The sequence below is a fragment of the Dreissena polymorpha genome, chromosome 2 (genome assembly GCF_020536995.1).
Source record: "Dreissena polymorpha isolate Duluth1 chromosome 2, UMN_Dpol_1.0, whole genome shotgun sequence".
Classification (NCBI taxonomy): domain Eukaryota; kingdom Metazoa; phylum Mollusca; class Bivalvia; order Myida; family Dreissenidae; genus Dreissena; species Dreissena polymorpha.
The window spans coordinates 95,258,486-95,267,488 of record NC_068356.1 but is presented as its reverse complement, the minus strand read 5'-3'; positions in this window follow the sequence as shown (position 1 = coordinate 95,267,488).

Genomic DNA, 9,003 nt, shown 5'->3' with positions numbered 1-9,003 from the left:
CAGACTATCATCGCATAATCTAGAAATTGAACAAGGACGTTACTATAATATAGAGAGAGCAGAACGAAAATGCAAAATATGTTGTACAAATTTAATAGAAAACGAATATCACTTCATGTTAACATGCCCACTATACTCACATCTAAGAATAAATACTTCAAATCATATTACTGTAGATGGCCAACATTAACCAAATTTAAATCGCTCATGTCAACCACAAATAATTGTGAACTTCTTCAAATTGCAAAATATATTTACGATGCAAGTAGACTAAGAGAAGAACTCGTAAGCATGTAACTTTCTGACAAAAAAAATAAAATAATTATCATTGCTTCAAACGTCAATGAAAATTGAATTACTAATTGACTTAACTAATTGTCTGTATATATGTACATTATTCAACTTTTCGCATCGATAACATACATCATTTTATTTGTTGAGAGTGTATGTGAAATACTAGTTTTACTATGTTAATGTATATATATGTACATTAGTCAACATTTTTCATCGATAACATGTACCATTTATACTATGCTGTATATGTGAAATATTGGTACCATTAATACTACATTGTATATGTGAAATATTGGTTTTCCTATATCGATAGTAAAAATAGTTTTTCTCATTATGCCAAAAGCATGCACTATTGTAATATTTATATATTCTAAATAGTTTTATCAATATACCAAAAAGCGATTTCGGTATATTATGTTTATGTTAACAAATAAATATTCAATGACCATCAAGCACTAACATTGCATTCACGATCTTTGACCTGTAATACTAATATCTTTCTTCCTCTGTATTCAACTAACAATCACAGCAATCTTTACCTGAAGAATTACCATTTGCTTTATCTAATTGTAGGCTAGAAGCTTATTTGTAGCTTAATTGCCGAAATAAATGTTGTTGTTGTTGTTGTTGTTTATATTAGCTATTTACAAACCATATAATAAATGCATGTTTACATTTTTGTGTTGGGTTTAATGACGCTGTGACTATATATATATATATATATACACAGGGTGGGAAAAAAATTCTCTTTTGATTAAGTTTGTTGCAAAACCGTCACTATGGCCTCTTGACGAATCATTATTATCCCGCTGATAAACTAGCACGCAATGTATATGCTATAGTCGGCTATAATGCCAAATAATCGAATCCGCGATCATTCTTTGGGCATATATCTTGCATAAATTAACGAACTGGTTGAATGAAGGAACACTTAATCCCAGGGCCTTGACAACTAAAATAGGAGTTATCCCTTTTAGGGTTTTAAAAGCCCCCCCCCCCCCCTTCTAATTATGCTGGATGCATAGTTCATATAGAGATGTAATAATTAATGATAAGCTAGCATAGGACATTGATAATAAAATAGAAGATACGTTTGCATTTTTGCCATGTCTCCAATGGTCATAAGAACTGTTGTACTATATGCACGTCTCTGACGATGAGTCATAAGACAGATACTCGAGAAAGGAATTTAAAAAGCAATTTAGTAGGGAGAAATTGAATAGTAGAAAAAAGCGACCATGTCATTTATTCTAGAGATGATATAGAGTAGAGTAAGATGGACGGGGGAGGGAAGTAGAGGGAGAGGGGTGAGAGAAATAATTAATTTTGCAATAAAGCATCGCGATTTATATATTATAATGAATGTTACATGTGGACATCAATTACAATGTACCAGTTAACTCATCAATTGTTGTTTAAATAAAATCCAGTGAAACATTATTACAATCTACCATCAATCATATCGCATAAAGAAACATCATGCTATATGTCCATTGAACATAAACGAATAATGAATGTATTGACAATTAACCATGAAATGAAGAACATGAACTATTTGTTTCCTAATAAATTGTTCCAAAAGGTCCAAGAGGCTGGGCGGCTATTCAGAGCGCTTTTTTAATCCAGTGCGTAACATTATATTGCAGGAAACGTTTTCTTGAAAGCGCATTCGTTGACAAACAAATTTGTCCGCACATTTAAAATATCTGGTTTATTTTCCATCGCGTCAGTGCCGTGGAAAATAATGATTAAACAAAATGTAATTTGATTTTTTTTTTGCTACTTATTTGGTAAGTATACACTTTGTTCATGTTATACTCAGATACAATCGAAACCCGATAGAATAAATTAGGTCGTATATTTGTCAATTTCTGTGTTTGAATATGATGTCAGATAGCAATCCTGTTTAAAACTGTCCTCACGGTATGATACTTTTTTTTAAAGTTCTATTTACAGAACAATAGCAAACTTTCGCTTATATACAACACATCCAAAGCTCTCATGTGATGAACATAATATGTGATATCCATGGAATGCTAACAAATTCTTCATATGTATATTTTGACATAAAATAGAACATATACGTATCGAAGTAAGTCACACAGGACAATTTTTTTTTACACATTATCGTGAAAATAAGTCAGAACAGAAGCAACGTGTTTTTTATTGCGGGTGCGACGAGTACATGCGAGCATGGTGCAATACGGTCGTTAAAAATAACGAAATCATTTGTCAGCAGTGGACTTGTTCAATTGATAATAGACAAAGTGTGCATACGAGCGGAATAATAGAAGTGTGCTTTGCAGGTAAGGAACCATTTTATTTTTGTGTGCGTGTTTGGTTATAAACGGTTATTTATAAAGTGATAAGCTTACTTAACCTCGTGTTTTGTATTGACCGTTCAATAGCGAATACATGGTTAGTAACTATGAAACAAAGTGTGACGGGCTCCTTCGAACGAATTAAAATGATACAGCGTGAATGTCTTTATGTAATTGCCCGCGGTGGATTCGCAATTAATTACATTACTTAAATTGTATATGGATCGTTTATTTGCGAGTTATTGTATGCACATTTCAGTCAATACGATAGTCCAACTCCGAACTGTGAAATGTTCTAGCGAACTGCTATATCCAAACGACACACAATGGAAAGTAGATGGTAGAATTTTGACAAGTAACACACACAGCATTAAACTGATGTAATTAAGCTCGCACAACATAAGTTTGATTAACTTCGCTAAAGAATACAATGGATCGATTTGTGTGCGCACACTAGAAGAAGAACATCAATCAGGATGGACCATTTCCATCATATGTAAGTTAACTGATTACGTGTTTGTTCCCTATATCGTGATATAGATTTACCTATTTGCATATGGGCAATTACCAAACTAAAGTTAATGACGAGTAAATATAAAGATTACCATTTGACAGATACTATCGACTTTGTCTCCGCTTACAGATCTTACAAACGCATGCTTCGAAGTAAATTTGTCAAAACAAATACCAAAGGACACCTTTTGTGGAGCTGGCAATCCGACGATCACAGAACGCATTGAAAATTACTCGTGTACTGAATGTCCATCAGTGAATATAAACTCCGCTGTCAACGTCACGCTTTGCGAAGCTGTCAATAGTGATGATATGGGGGCAAGGCAGTTTTTAGGAAATATGAGAGGACCATTCAAACAAGAGGTTCTAAGTGAGTTGTATTGTGTGAAAGGGGATCATAAATACAAATTCGATCGGCCTTATCGTTAAATGAATGGCGACAAAATCGACTGCATGTAGAAAATAATATGATATTTGATGTTTTTCAATTAATAAATGTACAGTTGATGAAGCGAAATATTATATTTACATATCTAGCGATCGTGCTCAAATTCTTCATAGAAGACTTTTGAGAACAGGCGAACATCGGCATGAATGAAATAGGGTTTGAAGGGATCGGCAAGCCTCCGCATATATTAAATTAAATCTTATTATGTGACCTAAAAAAAAGTATATGCTTTCAGATGCTGCATCCATACGGGATTTTCATTTAAATGGTTTTCCTAACAAAAACACATCATTTTGTTTGGCACACAAATTATCAGTTTTCATTTTGTCGGCATTGGAAATCCACCCCCAGAAATGACACTACGGAAGAATGAAATTATTTATATAAAAAACAGCACGAGTCTTACCTTTAATTTGACGCTTTCCTCGAATAAACTTTCTGGAATTTATACATGCTTAGCTTTCAATGCATTAGGTGAACAAAATATGTCCATACAAGTGTATGCTGATATTTAGGGTACGTATACACTATTATTTTTAAGTGGTGTTTAATAAATGTTTTACATTAATTGTGTGTTATTAAAAGTCTTAATGTAAGTTCTTGTCTCTGTGTATAACTATTTGACTCTGAGAAACGGGATTGTATCATGTTGTCGAGTTTCATTGTATTACTTGCCATGAATTGTGTAGGCAGGCAATTTGTCAAATGTATTAAATTGATACGAAGTAATTAAAATAATGATTTCTCTGTTGTATATGCCTATAGATATAAATCATGATTTGCGTCACATTACATATGTTTGAAAAGTATTTTGATCCGATATTTTAAACTTCAACACTAAAATGAATATACGATCATGTTCAAACAAGCCTTGTACTTAAATGCATTCGAAGTATCACACTCTATGTTAAACTAGATCCACATACTGATGGAATTTCCTGGATCAACATTTGCATATCGTCGTTGTCGTTCTCAAACCTCGTAGCTACAAAATGCCAACTTTTCAGGAGAGAGAAAAAACCGTCTCATTTTTTATAACGATGTTTTAGAAATTGAAATTCTGTAAAAATACCAAACAAATGAAGCTGCAAAATACGGTATAAGCCGTAGACGCGTAAGTCATACTGATAAGGCATACTGACAGTAAGACATGGTAGCTACGATATTTTGTCACCACAGTTTTGTCATGGCGTCGCTACGACTTTTCGCCGGGAAAAAAGCCAACAATCATTCTACAACATTTCGTCACGTGGCTTTTTCAAGGGCTCTGATTGGCCTAGAGCTACGAGATATAGCACAAAACACGCGCCAGACTTCACATAGTCGGAAAAGACGAAACAAATATTTTGAAAATTTTGGAGCTACGAGGTTTGAGAACGACAGCGACGATATACGCTGCGTGTTTGATAATCATTGTTGTCCTCGCAGTGATTTTGTGCAAAAGCCGTTTCAGCAAAAGGTTCTACTCGACAACGCCAAAAATAAAAAGTGAGTTTTAAACAACAATGCTTGGAAATTATTTTTCTATGACGAAAGTTTAAAGACAAAATGCGTGTTTGTGATGTTTTTGTGTGTGTCTTGTCCACTACATTTGTTTTGTGTCTCGCTATCTGTTAAATGGTGTATTTTCATAGAAAGGAGCATATGCTTCGATACGTTTTCTTCGGTACCAATGTGGGTGAAGTTTAACTTTGTGTATAGTTAAATAAAGAAACTGGTTCACATAAATCTGCTGATCAGTTTTGAAAGCTTGTTAAGAAGTTGTGTATGTGTGTTTGTATATATTTACGTTTATGCCGAGTTATCTTTAAAGAGGTTGTATTGTTAAGGAATTTATATTATGTTTCACAAGCAATAACAATTAAAAGAGCAAAACACTTTCAAGAAAGAAGTCCCTACCAGCTTTGCTACTGCTTCATTTCAATTAAAAGAAACAGGAAATGTTTTCTGTGTGTTAAATGTCTTACAGAAAATCATACAGTTTCACTGGAAATAGTTACCCAAGCCCACATAGAACCAAATGATGTTAATGAGCTGACTATACTAGAAACCCCGTCCACCGGCAGCGTCCATTTTTACGAAACCATTCCGCCGTCTCCTATTGCCGACGTGTATTTGCTACAGGTATGTAGGTTATTTTATTTGAATATGTTGAATGTGGTTTTTCGCTGTGTCGTATGGCACTAGTTGATTGTGTGATTGAGTACGCCTTATTCCATCATGTACAATTTGGCAATCGACTCGTGCGATACAACCCATCGCAACAGCACAGTCATGCATCTGCTTCTGTATGTGTGATAAGTATTTGTAGTGTTAAACAAACGGACCAAATCAGTTTAGAAACAAAATCACTTACAATATTCAATGTGCAGAAATGACATAGCAAAAGTATTGTATTTCATACGTAGACATACACTATATAAAGTTGCGCAGATGGCATTGTATTATTTGATAAAATTGTATTTTTTGTAGACCAGTCAAGTGACTGTGTTGATATTGACATCGGTGTGGTAATGCACATTTATATCGTAAAATAAAAAAAATAAAGACAATTAATCGCCTCGTTTGCATTTGATTAGATGCCTTGTATATTTAAAACTTCGTTTAAGTTGTTTTAAACACTTAAACGTACTGTTGTTCATTTTCTATGCATGGCACATGACGACACGGAAATAAAATTGATCACACAGCGGCTGAAATGTCAACGACTTAACAGATTGAGACCGTGTTTGTCTCAAGAACATCAACTTGATTGAAAACCGCGTTTGCCTTATTGTATTGAGAAGAAACGATCCACTTTCATGAAGTTTCGCATCTTAATTGTTCCAATTATGAGATCCTAAATCAAAGAAACATGCGTTCTTATTGAACCACGAAACTAATTGGAGATCAAATAAAAATAGCGAAACAATAAAGTGATTGATCATTGAACAAAGCTATTGTGTCAATATATAGAAATAATAAACTAATATCAATAGTACTAGAAGCGAAGTACTTATCCGCTTATTTTGTATTTTAGGCAAATATCATATTTTCTATACAAAGCAATAACCATGCAGTGACATTTACCATACAATCATATTTAAAGCTCGGGTTAAATGCGATGCGTGAATAATAAATATCAGACAATGAAAAACTGGATATTTTGCATTAGCTCTTTTGAAAATAAAATATGTATCAATTTCACAATTGCTTATAGTGACCGACCGTTCTACTACTTGACAAAAAGTTGCATCGCATAAACAATATATGCATACAACTTAATACGATGCATTATTTGGCTACGCAGAAGAAGAATATTTAGTGCTAATCTAAATTAAAACTTAAATAAAAAACAACAGCTTCTACAAATTATGTGAATAATTGAGACGAATTCAAAACCAAATACTTTCTGAAACTCTTGTACTAGTTTTCATTTTGTAAAACGTACACATTTTTTTAAAAGAAATTCCACTATGTCGTTGGTCCTGCACATATTTTCCGAAATGTAATGCATTGTTTGAATACAATTAAGAAAACATAATTCGTTACAAATGATAACATATAATACATTGAAGTAATTGTTAGGCTGGACGCGATATCACGAAACTTGAAAGACCAACAAAGTAATTTCTTCTAGCTGTTTTGTTTTCGACTTTTCACTAATGAGCCTCGTTACCAATATTTCATTTGTATTTCTTCAGCGTTCTAGTCCATTTTGAGCATACAACAAGTTTGAAATTTTAAAAATCGGAGTTTTCTTTTTTAATCTCATTATAGACCTTCATACCAGGGGCATTATTGTTTAAATTTGGGAATGTTTTAGCCAAATTTGTTAATAAGATATAGTTTCAACTTAACGCAAATAAAATGCGAGTGAAACAGTGTGATTCAATAGTTACAGCATTGATTATTTGCTTACCTTACACTTTTTGTCTTTTAGAATACGGTGTGACGTGGCTATTTGGGCTTACCATACCAACACCAACATGTTTCTTTGATCGTATACTAACAATAACACAGATGGTTTTTGATAGTGTACTTTTCCGCACAATACCTTGACTTTTTAGAAAAGTGTATTTGATATATTAACGGTTCTTTATTTTCGACAAGACAAGGCTTCGTAATTTATAAACTGCTGGAAGTAAATTTTAATTGGTTTAACAATAGTTGAACAAGAGCTGTCTTTTTGTCGAAATTATATTTCACAATCAGGGTATTCAGCGTTAATTATTATGTTACTAGTACCATTTTCAAGAAGTGTGACAACGGGACATTTAATAGAGAGCCAACGCAATATAGCTATAGGATAATATTAAATAAATATTAAAGGCAATAATGACCTATAGTTATATATAAGCATGTTATTGTTTACTTTCAGAGTTCAAATATTTAGCTTCAGAAGTTATCTGCGAACATGTGCATTAGTGAATCTCTATTTAGCAGTGTGAACAATATGTCATCATTCACATAGTATTATCTTCTTGAATACATACACTTTTTGTAAGTAAAATATGTGAGAAGTTTTATATTGACATTAACAATTTGTGTACTTAGAGTAATAACCTCGGATTTTAAGGGTACATTATTTCTTCCAAATCAATGTGTATGTGCCTTTGATCGAATAATTTCATGACATTTATGAACGGTATTTGACAGTAGTGCTCCGATGTGTGTTCTTAATGAACCTTACACATGACTTAGTTTGTTCTACATCCCAAGATATAATTTACCTTTGGTCAGAATCAGAAGTATTCGCATTTTGCGTATGTTCGGATACATTTTTGGATTTGATCATAAATTGGTCGTCCATAAGGCTCTCTGAGGGTTGATGAGGCAAATTTTCTGTGGTATTATCGACGATCGGGGACTACTCCGTTGCTGATTTTAAAGCTTAAGCAACCATATGTTACCTTCGGAAGAGCTCTGTCGCAATAGTACACTTAGAATGTATGCCTATTTTTTTTATGAAAAGGTTTTGATTCCATGGTTTTGTTGCTGCAGTCACCAATTAAATCATCGTCAGCAAATGGACAGCCAATCAGATGATGAAATCCTCGTTCATTGAAAAGGCACGTGTTTACAGAAATTTAAGTTAATTGAGTTCTTATCATACTGCAAGACAGGCGTCATCGACTGACAATGTGTCATACTAGTATACGAGACTTGTACACTCGAATTCAGACGAGGTGGAGTTCAGAATAGGTGAAAGCTCCTATCTGATGAAAACAGGGATCAAATACAATATTATAACTGCAACAACATAACAAACTTCTGTTTCAAAGTACGTAAAAAAAACTGCTGTACATCTGCTCTCGAATTTATCTACACATCATATCTGTGTGAAATCAGCTATTATTCCCCATCATGCATGACCAAAGGGCTTTGAGATTATCACTAAGGCTACGTTTTAGGATAAAGTAGTCTGCGTCTAAATGAGTTATGCAA